Raw genomic sequence first — 15494 nt, 5'->3', positions numbered from 1 at the left:
TATAAAGGTAACATTTACCTTTGTTTCTCTGCCCATTTTTCCTCTGGCTCCTCCCACCACTGGCATGTGACCCTCTGAATAGAATGTGGCTGTCCTTGGGTTGAAAAAGGTTTTCCACTCCTGATATACCTTTTATTTGTGATTACTGTGCTCAAAGTGGGTTTGAATGCAGCACTATCATCATCAAGTTTGAAATAAGTTCATCCCAACAGAGATGCTAGCTGACCCAGACCTTGCAATCATCATCTGAGGCCGTTCTTCATTTGTCTCCTCTGCAAGAGATCCGGAGGGCAGTAGCACGAGAACAGGCCTTTTCTGTGGTGGCTCCCCACTTGCAGGGATGCTCTCCCCAGAAGAGCTTGTCTTTGCTACATATCTTTAGGTGTTAGGTGAAAGCATTCCTCTTCTCCCAGGCCTTTGGCTGTTTAAGCACTCTATGGTCTTTTAAATATGTTTGTAGGAGTGGGGAATTATTGGTTTGTAATGATAATAATAATTTATTATGTATACCCCGTCCATCTGGCTGGTTTTCCCCAGATACTCTGGGCGGCTCCCAACAGAATATTAAAAACATGATAAAACATCAAACATCAAAACTTCCCTAAACAGGGTTGCCTTCAGATGTCTTCTAAAAGTCAGATAATTGTTTAATTCTTTGACATCTGATGGGAGGGCGTTCCACAGGGCAGGCGCCACCACCGAGAAGGCATCGGCCTGGTTCCCTGTAACCTCACTTCTCGCAGGGAGGGAGCTGCCAGAAGGCTCTCAGTGCTGGACCTCAGTGTCCAGGCTGAACAATGGGGGTGGAGATGTTATATATTTTGTGTTCTCATTTTGCATTTTTATGTTGTGAACCACCCTGTGATCGTCAGATGAAGGGCAGTATACAAATTTAATAAAAATAATAAGAACTGCAGCTGCCCCTGGGCCAAGGTTGCATTGCACTCCCTTGCCATACCTGTAGCCTCTGCTCCACCAAGGTAGTGATGAGATCAACAACGTGTCAGACTTTTGGGAGGGAGGGAAGGCATGGCTTGGAGCTTTGCTGAGGCCTTGCTCTGAGGCATCCCTGCAGGGTGGCCACTGGTGCATTGCCATTATTATTATTATTATTATTATTATTATTATTATTATTATTATTATTATTTAAATAAATAATAATAATTTAAAAAGAACAACATAGCAGTCTTTGTCAATGTTAGCCGCTACCTTTGGTCTGAGATTTCCTTTTTTAAAAAAATAAATATTTTATTCAGTTTTCACAATAAATAAGCATACTTAGACAAAGAAAATACAAAATCACAAAAAACAATACAATACAAAAATACAAACATTAAACACATCAAAGGAAAAATAAAAAAAAAACACATATAGTAACAAAAAACAAAAATTCCCTCTTTCTTAATTTCTCATCTTCAATTAGCTTGTTTTCCCGACTTCCTCACATCTCCCGTTCTTGTATCCCTTTTTAAAAATTAATTCAGCAAATTCATATCCTATTAATTTATCTGTTGTTAGTCCAATCTTACATTTTACTTTCTTGCTAAAGCCCCTGCGATTCATTTCAATGTCCTTAACATTCATAAATTTTACAGTATTTCTGCAAATAAATTTTAAATTTCTTCCAATCTTCCTCCACCGTCTCCTCTCCCTGGTCTCGGATTCTGCCAGTCATTTCCGCCATCTCCATATAGTCCATTAGTTGCATCTGCCAATCTTCCAAGGTGGGTAGATCTTGTGTCTTCCAATGCTTTGCGATGAGAATTCTTGCTGCTGCTGTAGCATACATAAAAAAAGTTCTATCCTTCTTTAACACCAATTGGTCCACTATGCCCAGGAGGAAGGCCTCTGGTTTCTTTGGGAAAGTATATTTAAATACCTTTTTCAGTTCATTATATATCATTTCCCAGAAGGCCTTGATCCTTGGGCACGTCCACCAAAGGTGAAAGAATGTACCTTCAATCTCTTTACATTTCCAACATTTGTTATCGGGCAAATGATATATTTTTGCAAGCTTGACTGGGGTCATGTACCACCTATACATCATTTTCATTATATTCTCTCTTAAGGCATTACATGCCGTAAATTTAATCCCGGTGGTCCACAATTTCTCCCAGTCAGCAAACATGATGTTATGACCTATGTCTTGTGCCCATTTTATCATTGCCGATTTTACTGTTTCTTCCTCAGTATTCCATTTCAACAGCAGATTATACATTCTCGAAAGTATCTTTACATTGGGTTCTAGCAGTTCTGTTTCCACTTTGGTCTGAGATTTCCATTCTAGGCAGCCTGATGCCCACCAGCTTCTTTGAACTATAACTCCCATCAGCCCCAAACACCACAGTCTCCACACTTGTGGAAGACACCAGGTTGGGGAAGGCTGATCTTACGCAGTCATTGCCTCCTCTTCGACTTGGCAAGCAAGGGGTTTGCAACAGCAGGAGGGGGAGAAGGGGTGCGGGGCTTGAAGGAAAATGGATTCACAAGGATTCCTAGGAGAATATGCTTTGCTTCTTGGTTTTAAGTTCTCAGCTATTTCCACTTGCATAAACGCTGGCGGCTTTTCTGAGTGTGCTTCCTATATTAAAATACAGCCGCTGCCACAGGGAGATTGTGAGGCAGAACAAAAGAGACCTAGAAGGGATATTGAGAAGCTTGTGACACTAACACAGGATTAATGATGAGGGGACTGTAGTGTTCACTGTTTGCTCCTTCAAAGATAGCAGCAGCTTCTGATGCACCCAGGAGAGAATAAAGGCCAAGGGACATAAAGCATCGGCCACGTGAGAAGGTGCAGCAGAAAGCAGGAAAGAAGATGTAGGGGGCAAATAAGCTAGTTCTAAGCCAACTAAATTATTGAGATGGGTTTTTTTATTGGGAGAAAATTATTGGGAATTACCTTTGCAGCATACGATACGATACGATACGATACGATACGATACGATACGATACAATACAATACAATACAATACAATACAATACAATACAATACAATATCTTTATTGTCATTGTCCCATACAGAACAATGAAATTGAAAAATCTACATAAGACATTCAAAAACCCCTAAAAACTCTGAAACCCCATTTTAAATTACAACATACTCCTATAGAGACTCCTTAAACTGTGTTTAAGACCAGAATTGCATTTGGGTAGAAACTGTTTCTGAGGCGGCTAGTCCTAGTCTTTATAACCCTGTACCTTCTTCCAGAAGGCAGAAGCTGAAAGAGATCATTTCCCGGGTGTGCACCTAGAGGAAGTGATGTCACTGAACTAAATAATTCCCCAGTTTGGAATATAAATTTAGAATTTATATTTACCAAGTGTATTGGCATTCAGAACCAGGCCATTTTCTTCTTCAACTCAGGTTGTAACCTGCACAACTCTTTTCTCACTTGCCCTCTAAAGACCAGCAACTGTGGGAGCCACACAGGGATGGGGAAGAGATTGACTTGGCATTTAAGGCTGAACCTGCCTAATTCACCGTATGCAAACTGATATGCAACCAGTTCTCTGAATGTTGTAATGCAGTTAATGCTATGGGGAAGAAATGCATATTGCAGGTAGTATGTGCATAAAAATGCATGAATTTGTGAGAATAATATTGCAATGCATTGTATTAGGGAACGTTGCTTTGTAAAAATATGTGTATGAGGCAAAATTGCATGCCAACATGCATATTAGGAGAATTTTGCACTAAGTTACTGATGAATTTTTTAAATAGTGAACTGGTGTGGAATTGTAGAGAACTGAACCTAAGATTGGAAAAATGAGAAACTGAGAGGAACCCAAACTGATTTGTTTGCTTATCCCTAGAGATCTCTCTTACTCCCCAAACTGCACACTGCTGCAGCAATATCCATGGAGCCATGGAGAACACTGGGGAATAGCTTTCCGGGGCACGAGTTCTATCAGCTGCCTTAGGAAAATTATACTTCCCACATTCCCTAATGTTAAAAATGCTGTTAAAGCTGCATTTTAAGGGCTCTCTCTCCACACCCTTCCCTACCCACGGCCATCACTGCTGAAGCAGCCATAGCAGTAGACAATTTTACTGCTGCAGCAGCAGCCAAGGAAAGAGGTTGGGGGCCTTCTGAGTGATGGAGTTTGCATCAAAATTCAGGTGAGGGGTGCAGGCCCCATTAGACTCCTGATGACTGCATTGAAAGTTGAACAAATCCTGAATTTGGCTCTGAATCAACCATTGTATTTTCAGTTAATATTTGTGCAATACCTTGCTTTGCCAAGCCCAGCTCGTAATTGAATTGACTCATTTGGATATGCCCTTACTTGGAGAAGAGAGTTCCTGTAAGCTGGTCATCTTGGTAGCCAGGGGCCAAAACATTATGCTAAGCACACTCTTTGTTATTTCAAAAAGTGCTGTTCGCTCTTTAACTGTTTCAGGCAACCTTTTGCATAGTTCAGTAAATAACGTAATTGCTTAAAAAATCTCGGTTGACTGGTGGCTCTTTGGAGTCCACCAGTATTTGTGTCGCACCTATTTGTCTTGGTGGAAGAGAAAGGGAACAGCTGCTGCAGTACAAATCTGGAAATGGTGGCAGTCGCAGCCAGCAAGGTTGAGGGCTACTCGCTAGGGTAGGGAGCGCAGCACAGTGCTGGGTTGGTGGCAACAGGCACATCTGTGCATGCACATGACAAGTGCTGCCCCACCCTCCTTGCCTCCCCGCCCCATCCCAGTCCCGGCAGTTGAGTGACAGTTGCCGCTGCCTGGAGAAGCAGAGAGCTCTTTCCCCATAGCACCCATCTTTGCCTCTCTGCTCAGAACAATTTTGAATTGATCCCCAGGGACCCCATGGTGAGCCAGTTAGTCTCATCCTGCTTCCAGATAATCGCAGGCTGCCCAGCCATTTGCATCAAAAGACATTTCATGTAGGAAGAGCTGTCACTTCCCCCTGTGTGGACAAACATTTTAAAATAGTTGCTGAGTCATCCTGCTGAGTCATCCAAATTTCTGGACATGCTTGCCATTTCAAAATGTCTTCTGTGCTACTGAAGGGGACTTTGGTGCAAGTTTCCACCCTTCGCCTCTGCAACCCATGACTTTTAAGTAAATCGCTGGGACTTCCACATGGATCTACGAATGCCTTTTCTGTGTCATGCTTTTCGGGTGGTGGGGCTTTGACTTAGGGGTTTTCTTTTATTTAACTCTCGAATGAAGACAGCGAGGTATGGAGATGATAATTTTAGCATGCACTATTCTGCCCCCTGGAAATGTGACGGTTCACTTTCATGCTCCTCCTGTGACTCATCAGTGTGTTTGTCGATTTGTCTGCTGTGCAGGTTAGCCTCCTAATAAGGGAACAGATGCATCTGAATCCTGCTGGCTGTTTTAGCATTCTGGAGAAGGGAGTGGACTCCCGCCTGTTAGACAGGCACAGAGGAAAATAGGGAGACACCTTCCACCAAATCAGACTGTTGGTTCATTTATATATATTTATTTATTTCATCCCACATTTTGCTCCAGGGTGTTATAGGTGACACACGTGGTTCTCTCCCTCCTCATTTAGTCCCCACCCTAATCCTGTGAGATAGGTTAGGCTGAGGGGCAGCGACTGGCCAAGACACACCCAGTGAGCTCCATGGCCGAGTGGGGGATTTGAACCCTGGTCTCCCAGCTCCTAGCCTGACACTCTAACAACTGCACCACATTGGCTTGGTATTGCCTTCACTGACTGTCCCTGGGCCAGATAGAGAGGGCTTGAGGACCACATGTAGACCTGGGGTGACCCATTACCTTCTCTACTCTGTCATCATGATGTGGGTGAGATACTTTCTGATGCAGAGGCAGCTATTTTATTTGTATTGCTTTGTCCGTTCGTTGAAGTTAATAGGCGGAAAAAGTCTTACAATAGGTCTGGGAATGGTGTAAACTTGGACATGAGTATGTTTCCCCTTGATGGGCCACATCTTGTGGGACAATGGCTCATTGTAGTCATTCTTTTGGGGCGTTGTCATGGCATATCTGTTTGCAGTAGTGCCCCCGCCAAATCCTATTGACCCTCATTCTGTTGGATCTTAGATAGGATCCGGTACAAATGCGGCATCGCTTATCAATATTGTTACTTATTTCCCTAGCTGGCCAGAGTTACCATCTCTGCCGGATTCTTAAAAAACTACAGATCTCAGGAATCTTTGGGCAAAGCCCGTAATCTGTGAAGGACGCATAGTATAATAGTAATAGTAATAGTAATTATTATATTTATTTATTTATTTGGTATGACTTCTCCCCCCATTCCCTCTCTATAACCAGGAGGGGTGAGGGGAAGAGCCCAGGCTGTTTTCTAAAAGGGAATCGTTTGCAGTGCAGCAACGTTTAACCTGGTGGCTAAGAAACCAAACTGACAAAATATCCTGTGGAGTTGACTCAACCTGTCAACAGGGCCACATCACTTCCTTTGATAGGCGTCCCCTAAAGGGCTCTACAGAGGATCTTCCTTGCATCCCATAGTTCTTGCAACTTCAGCAGCCACTGCACGCAACCACTGTGGGCAATGCGGCACTTGAAAAAATGAAAACTTGAAGCATTGAAACCTTTGCAGGAGCTGACACAAGGAGCTCATTAAAGCCATGGCTGATCTCATCTATTTCTCAAGGGGTTAAACCCTCAAATCATTGTGCTTTTTCTGCAGCCGTCTTAATTCCTCTGGGCCTCTGGTGGTGTTGCATCTTGCAAGTTCGGCTTAATTGCTGCTGCTGCTGCTGCTGCTGCTGCTGCTGCTGCTGCTGCTGCTGCTGCTGCTGCTGCTGCAGTAGCAGTAGTTGGCTCCATCTCCTTCCAAAGACAAGAACACAAAAATAAATTCCACATCCATTGTGGAAGCTACATTCCAAGGAGTGGCTCTTCAGCCCAAATGTTGAGCTGGGGAGGCCCCCAACGAAAGGTTGCATGAGAAGATGCTAACCACTCCATGTTATTCCATTCTCTCTCTCCTGCCCAGGGTTTCCTTCTACTTCATTCCTCAACTACCCATCAGCATTTTTGTCATTGGGCATGGTTGCATCCTGCTTTTCTTCCACAATCGAACCCCAGATGCTGTACAGGGTGTCCCATGCAGGTATCCCATCGGGGCAAAACTAAGCAAAACAAAATCACTTGGTTATTGACCAGGATCCTGACATCCTGTTGGCTCGGGCTCCAGTTTAATTCTGGTTAGATTTTTGGACAATTCATCAACTGCAACATTTATTCAAAAGAGATATAGATAGAAATCAACAGGGGAATAACAAGAACCAGGAGGCTCTGTAATACTCCAGAACTTGGGGTTAGCCAATGAAACTGAATGTTGCAAAATTCAGGGAAGGCAAAAAGGAAGTGTTTCTTCACACTGTTGAGCTGCGGGATTTGCTGCCACAACGTGTAGTGTTGCTACCAACAGGCAACTTTAAAAGGGGGTTAGGCAGTATGACAGACAAGGTATCAGTGGCTACTAAGCATGATGACTGCGTACTACCTCCACTGTATACTACCATCGTACCTCGGAAGTCGAATGGAATCGGTTCCGGAAGTCTGTTGGACTTCCAAAACATTCAGAAACCAAGGCACGACTTCTGATTGGCTGCAGAAACCTCCTGCAGCCAATCAGAACCTATGGAACCCACATCGGACATTCGGGTTCCAAAGAACGTTCGCAAACCAGAACACTCACTTCTGGGTTTGTGGTGTTCGGGAGCCAAAATATTTGAGTCGCAAGGCATTCGACTTCCGAGGTACAACTGTACCTCTAAATGCCAACCACTTGGGAACAACCACAGGGGAGCCTGTTGCTCCTATGTCCTGCTTGGGGGATATATGGCATACCTTGATTGGGGATACCTTCCTTGGGGGATATATGGCATCCCCCCTCCCCTCCATTCTAATGGAGGCCGAACATTCAGAAGGACATAAGAGTTCTGCTGGAGCAGGCAAAAGCTCATCCAGTCCAGCGTCCTGTTCACACAGTGGCTAATGAGATGCCTGTCAGAAGCCCACAAGCAGAAACTGAGCCCAACCGTGCTCTCCCCACCTGTGATTTCCAGCACTTAGTATTCAGAGGCATATTGCCTCTGATGAGAGATATGAAACATGGCCTGTATTCAATGACTGCCTTATCCTCCATGAATTTGTCTTACCGTTTTTTAAACCCACCCAAGTTGCTAGCCATCACTACATCATTTGGGAGGGAATTTCATAGTTTCACTACATGATGTGGGAAGAAATGCTTCCTTTTCTCTGTCCTGAATTCAAAGGATGCTTTGACATATCCCCAAAGGAACCAGACTTGTGCCCCCCCCCTTTAGTGTGGCTACGTCTCTTTAGAGAACCGTCGGGAGAATAGTGAACCCTGATAAAAGCTGACCATCCCCAAAGGGGGCAAGCCTTGAGAGGCCCTTTTCCTCACTTAAGAAAAATGATCTCAACAAGGACCGTCTCAGTCCCATTAAGGACCTTGAATGTGTTTCAGATGAAGTGTCTCCGCAGCTTTTGACGCAGAGGCACTAAAGAGGACATCATCATCATACATGCCGTTCCCTGAAAGTTCATTCTGTGCAGAGAGAGACGCCTTATTCTTCCTAAGTGATATACCTTCCACCAGAGCTAGCTGGAGCCAAGGACACTGCTGAGAGAAAGAGGGAGAGAGAGCATCACTCTATCAAAAGCATGTTATTGCCAGAGGTGGCTGCTTGAAAAAAATGTGAGAATTTGCTGCCCAGGCAGGTAGCCTGTAACTGGGCAGATCTCAGGCCATGGGATATGGAAGCAACCCACCTGTATGTGCAGGCATTGGGTCCCAAATTCTCCTTGCTGTCAGAAACTTGCAAGTGCCACAGTGACCCCTGGTGGGTGAGAATTGTTATGGCTTGCTGCTGCTGCCCTGGCAAGTCGCACCACCCTCTCTAGGAAAGGACTGCCCCCATATTAAGGAAGCCATACTAATGGTGCATATCTAGTAGCCCCACATTGTCAACTGTGGTTGGCACCAGTTCGCCTACTGCAGAGAGCTTGTTAACCGAGGGACCTTGTACAAACAATTCATGAAGTTACCTCGCTTCTTAATTAGAAGGGCCCTGTTGGATCAGGCCAGTAGCCTATCTAGCCAACGTCCGGTTCTCACAGTAGTTCCCCCAGGAATGGTTCTGCCCTGTCCTGCCCCCTATAACATGGGTGTAATAATGATGGGTTTTATTTGCATTGGCACGAACAGAAAAATATATATCTTTTCTTGGATTCTGCCACTTCTGGCTGTGGATTTCAGGAGATTGTGTAAATAATAATAATAATAATAATAATAATAATAATAATAATAACCATATACACAGAAAAATGGGCTAGCAAGGTGGAGGATTCAAGCTGTATTGCTAAATCCACTTCAGTGGCGTAGCGTGGGTTGTCAGCACCCGGGGCAAGGCAAGTAATTTGCGCCCCCTAACCCGTGGATTTGCGCCCCCTAACCCTAACCCCCAGATGTTGTGCCCGGTGCAGCCGGGCCCCCCTGCACCCCCCACGCTACGCCACTGATCCACTTACTACTGAGCACTGAAGTAGATGACCTGCAAAGCCCTTTGCAACTCTTTGTGTTTCTAAACTTCCAAGCAGACATAAGGAGGGTTGTGCTATACACACCATGACTTCTCCCTGGTGTGATTACTATTCTTTGTGCTGAAGAAGCATTCAAGTGTGAAGCCTTTGCTCCAGACCGAAGTGGACACACACAAAAAACACCATTGGCACTTGATATTTTGCCTTCAAGTATAACCTTCTGTGTGAAATTGACGTACTAGATAACTTAGTTCTGACCAAACTGCGGGAGGCAGTGGAAGACAGGAGTGCCTGGCGTGCTCTGGTCCATGGGGTCACGAAGAGTCGGACACGACTAAACGACTAAACAACAACAACAACAACAGATAACTTAGTGTATAGAGGGAAAGTTTCACTGGCAAATCCTATTGATGTCTTCAGTGTATTAATATCTTATAAACTTTGTTCTTTGTCCATCACATGCAGCAGGGAAAGTGGCATGTTTTTTGAGAGAGAATGACAGGAGGTGTGTGTGTGTGTGTGTGTGTGTGTGTGTGTGTGTGTGTGTTTGAAGGTTTGGTTATCTTTCTGCAACTGAAGTGTGTGAGTTATTTGGGGGGGGGGTCTCTGCAGCACAGAGAAAGAGTTGCTATCAGAATCCCCCTGCTGCCTTGAATAAATACCCATTCCAAAGGTTGTTAAAAAACACACACACACAACCCCAAAATATTGTTTTAATAAAAAAAAAAAGTGTTGGCAATGATGCTTTGCTTCCCCCTGGAGCCTCTGGTATGAAAACCAGTGACCGGCAACAACTTGAGCAGAGGTTACCCTCCAGATATCAGATAAACAAATCCATATGATCCCCTTTCCCTGTCAAGGAATGTTATAATCACATTAACACCCCAACTATCTCTTTCCTTGCTACCAATATTAGGAAATGCTTTGAGTAGCACTGAATGCCTTCTGTGAATGGGAGCAGAGTGGCCCTAACAAAGCCATGCTGGCTCATTCTCAATGCAGGCCTGACCGTTGGAAATCAGCCTCTTTCGGGGACTGGAAGGTCTCAGATTAAGAGAAGAAAGGGAGGAATTTCTCTGCAAGTTTCCAATCACATGGCAGCCATTTTCAGAAATTATCTCTTGGGGAGTCGGCAGGAGACGGGCCGAGTGGCAGGATTTCCAGGGCAACTTCTGCAGGGCCTCATCTCAGGATAAGGCAGCCAGGCACTGGAAACGAGCAAAGCTTTTTGGACTAGCAAGTTGACTTGACAAAGTGCCTTCCTACAAAAGACAACACACATCCTAAATAAATGACTGAATACCACCATGAGCCTGCCATGGATCATGTGTTACTTCTTAGATCCTATCCAATTTGAAAAAAGCAAATAGTCATCCAAGGTGCTTGGTGTTCAGGTTTCCTAAAGTGCAGGTCTGCAGAGACAAGGCTGGGTTTCACCATAGAATAGGACCACAGATCCTTGTCAGACTCCTTTATCTTGGCTGTGTGGAGGAGAGTGCCCATACATCAGCGATGCAGTTGGGTAATTTTAGACTCTAGACTCAATGATCTTACAGGGATACCCCACTTTGTATGGTGATGTGCATCACTCTATGTACTTCTAAATATTTTAAGTAAGGTGGCTACATGTCACCAAAAAAGAGAGGACAACAGTGGGTACAGATAGTCAGACTGGACAGCCCTTCAAGTAGAGAACCCCTTTAAATACAGAAATGTCACTTTAAGGTCCTGCAAATAGAGGACTGTTCCCTGTAAAGGCTGTCAGTGGCTACTCGCCAGTGTGAGTGTGTTCTACATGCACTGTTGGAGGCAGCTGCTGAATACCAGCCACTGGAAATTGCAGGTGCAGAAAGCATTGTTGCACTCAGATGTGGGCTTCCCACTGAGACATCAAGTTGGCCACTGTGAGAACAGGATGCTGGACTTGATCAACCGTTGACACATGGTGACCCTGGTAATAAGGCAGCCCTTCTGCATCGGGGAGACCTCCTGCTCCATCTAGAGTGTCTGCCCCCAAGTCCTGATGGCACCATTGCCATCCTTACAGCTATGTGGGGCCAGGCTCTGCATTCATCAAGAGTACATGCCAATGGTCCCAAACATAAATATCTACAGAGACAAAGGGCACCCCTGTCTTGTACTTCTCTCCAAACCAAACCTATTCAAAAGAATTCCGTTTGCTCTTACCTGTGATTTAGGAAGGAGTTAAAAATTTTTTTTGCTAATTCCTGATGAAATCCCATTTTTTCCCAAAGTACCAAGCATAAACTGCCAATATGCTTTGTCAAAAGCCATTATATAACCATTTAAGGCCTTTCTCTTGGTTACCAATCTTAGGTGATGAGCTCTATCCAATGTTATACGAAATCCTCTTGCTCCAAATGCACTATTGTTTATATTCCTGCCTGAGCTCCAGCAGCCAAACTCACTGTTATTATTTTAACATCTACATTAGCTAGAGATTGAGTTATAATCTGCACAGTTAGGATGGTTTTTGCCAGACCTAGGTGTATTAGAAATATATGGAAGTTGACAGGGTACCTAATTCAAAGGCCAAGTTTAGGAGCCAAAATTCTTAAATATGTCTTGTACCATTCTGCAGAATAATTGTCTGGCCCTGGCACTTTCCTGGTCTTCATTTGTGAATATCGTTCTGAATCTCTTCGATCTGTAATGGTTTTCAAAGAACTTCCTTCTGCTTCATGTTGAGCTGTGGGAGAACCAACTGTGAGAAAAAGGATTTAAAAGCATAGCCCAAAAGGATCATTATTTTTTCCTGTATAATTTAGAACCATACTTCTGAAACTCTGAATTTATTTCTTTTGGTGTTGTGTATACTGTATTGTGTTCTCTTGTAATCAGTGGAATATAATTCTTACTTTGTTTTTGTTTTAAACAAAAAAACCCCAACAAATCTTCCCTGACCTCTCATCTTTTTCTAAGTCTCTCTCTCTCTCTCTCTCTCTCTCTCTCTCTCACACACACACACACACACACACAAACACAAACACCCATAAATGCAAATCCAGCTTCACCAGAAATTATTCAACTCATACTTAGCAAGTTGCAAGCTTTGACAAAGATCTGGGGAAGGGGAATAATTGTATTAATTGGGTATGAATTGGTATTGTTATAATTTGGCTATTATTGCAATAATATTGGAAAACTAATAAATTCCAATAATAGCCAAATTTGGCAAGAGAAAAAAGATCTGGGGAAGGGCTTGCTGCAATTTGACTCAAATAAGACTTCACTGGTTTCTCTAAATTTTCTTCTTTCTAAACTCTAACTCATTTCTTATGGGAAGCATATTATACAATCCAGCCTCGAATATAGGCTTTACATGCTTCCTATTCAACAGCTCATGAAGAAGTTGTACCCTCATTACTTTCAAAATATTCCAGAAGTTCAGACCCCCTTCTGTGTTTTAACATTTCCATCATTCAAAAGTGCAATATGTAAGCACCAAGAGCCAGAAGTTTTAACCACATTGGATGACTGCATGGTAAGAGACATTGGAGCATAATCTGAAATAGCACTTGTATCTAGATGGCATGCTGTTACATATTGAAGCAGGGGAGAAGAAATCAAAAAGTAATCTAACTAGAAACAATTTTAGTGTACTGATGAAAAAACTGTAATCATGTGGATATAGGGTGCTATAGGTGCCAAACATCCATCAATTCAAATTCAGATAGGTATACTTTGAGCATTGGACTTGCTGAAGATTGGATTTTGCAGGGGGTGGGGAGTATTCCTATCTAAAATTGGTTCAAGAATATCATAAAATCTACCCTCTTTACCACCTGATCATAAGTCGTATCAGTCTAATAGTTCAAAAACACATGAAATCATAGAATAGAATAGAATAGAATCATAGAGTTGGAATAGACCACAAGGGCCATCGAGTCCAACCCCCTGCCAAGCAGGAAACACCATCAGAGCACTCCTGACATATGGTTGTCAAGCCTCTGCTTAAAGACCTCCAAAGTAGGAGACTCCACCACACTCCTTGGCAGCAAATCCCACTGTCGAACAGCTCTTACTAATGTTTAGGTGGAATCTTCTTTCTTGTAGTTTGGATCCATTGCTCCGTGTCCGCTTCTCTGGAGCAGCAGAAAACAACCTTTCTCCCTCCTCTATATGACATCCTTTTATATATTTGAACATGGCTATCATATCACCCCTTAACCTCCTCTTCTCCAGGCTAAACATGCCCAGCTCCCTTAGCCGTTCCTCATAAGGCATCGTTTCCAGGCCTTTGACCATTTTGGTTGCCCTCCTCTGGACACGTTCCAGTTTGTCAGTGTCCTTCTTGAACTGTGGTGCCCAGAACTGGACACAGTACTCCAGGTGAGGTCTGACCAGAGCAGACTACAGTGGCACTATTACTTCCCTTGATCTAGATGCTATACTCCTATTGATGCAGCCCAGAATTGCATTGGCTTTTTTTAGCTGCCGCGTCACACTGTTGGCTCATGTCAAGTTTGTGGTCAACCAAGACTCCTAGATCCTTTTCACATGTACTGCTCTCAAGCCAGGTGTCACCCATCTTGTATTTGTGCCTCTCATTTTTTTTGCCCAAGTGCAATACTTTACATTTCTCCCTGTTAAAGTTCATCTTGTTTGTTTTGGCCCAGTTCTCTAATCTGTCAAGGTCGTTTTGAAGTGTGATCCTGTCCTCTGGGGTGTTAGCCACCCCTCCCAGTTTGGTGTCATCTGCAAATTTGATCAGGATGCCCTTGAGTCCATCATCCAAGACGTTGATAAAGATGTTGAATAAGACTGGGCCCAAGACAGATCCCTGTGGCACCCCACTAGTCACTCTTCTCCAGGATGAAGAGGAACCATTGATGAGCACCCTTTGGGTTCGGTCAGTCAGCCAGTTACAAATCCACTGAGTGGTAGCATAATCAAGACCGCATTTTACCAGCTTCTTTACAAGAATATCATGGGGCACCTTGTCAAATGCCTTGCTGAAATCAAGGTAGGCTACATCCACTGCGTTCCCTTCATCTACCAGGCTTGTAATTCTGTCAAAAAATGAGATCAGGTTAATCTGACATGACTTATTTTTCAGAAATCCATGCTGACTATTGGTGATCACAGCATTCCTTTTTAGGTGCTCACAGACTGTTTGCTTAATGATCTGCTCCAGAATCTTCCCTAGTATTGATGTCAGAGTGACTGGGCGATAATTATTTGGGTCCTCAATGTTGTAGGAGAATCAAAATTTGGTTCAAAAATGTTCACTACAGTAATTACAGTGGTACCTTGAGTTACATACACTTCAGGTTACTGACTCCGCTAACACAGAAATAGTGCTTCAGGTTAAGAACTTTGCTTCAGGATGAGAACAGAAATCGTGCTCCGGTGGTGTGACAGCAGCAGGAGGCCCCATTAGCTAAAGTGGTGCTTCAGGTTAAGAACAGTTTCAGGTTAAGAACGGACCTCTGGAATGAATTAAGTACCTAACCTGAGGTACCACTATATCATGTTTGAGGTCTTCTCCATCAAATTAAAATATTCCCCCAGCTGGATCGACTACTGTTTGTAACACTGCAACACCATCTATAAAAACAGTGTATAAGAATAGCCACACCTTTGGAATTATTAGAATACACATTAGCATATACTTTTCCCACCTAGTCTTCATAAAGTCTCTCTTTATCTTCCACCAGAAGATAAAAAGAGGGCTCCGGAGGGTTGCGCGGAGCTGCGCGGAGCCCGGGAGTGCAGGCAGTTCCGCACAACCCTCGGGAGCCCGGCGCGGCTTCCTGAAGCCTGGAGAGCGAGAGGGGTCGGTGCGCACCAGGCTTTCAGCGAAAGCCTGTATTCGCCCCATAGGACGCACACACATTTCCCCTTCATTTTTGGAGGGGGAAAAATGCGTCCTATAGGGCGAAAAATACGGTGAATGTAAAATATTACAGAGAATGTTACATAGCAGGTGATA

The 15494-nt window shown here is 43.8% G+C and overlaps 1 protein-coding gene across 2 annotated transcripts in view; it reads left to right on the top strand.

Moving 5' to 3' along the window:
* Positions 1-15494, top strand: part of GNAO1 (G protein subunit alpha o1) — a 174016-nt gene that overhangs the window by 82242 nt on the left and 76280 nt on the right. The gene's annotated exons all lie outside the window — the stretch shown is intronic.

Source organism: Podarcis bocagei (assembly GCF_964188305.1).
Source record: "Podarcis bocagei genome assembly, chromosome: 7".
Lineage (NCBI taxonomy): Eukaryota > Metazoa > Chordata > Lepidosauria > Squamata > Lacertidae > Podarcis > Podarcis bocagei.
Note: the sequence above shows the minus strand (reverse complement) of the source record. Positions and strands in the feature narration are given on the sequence as shown.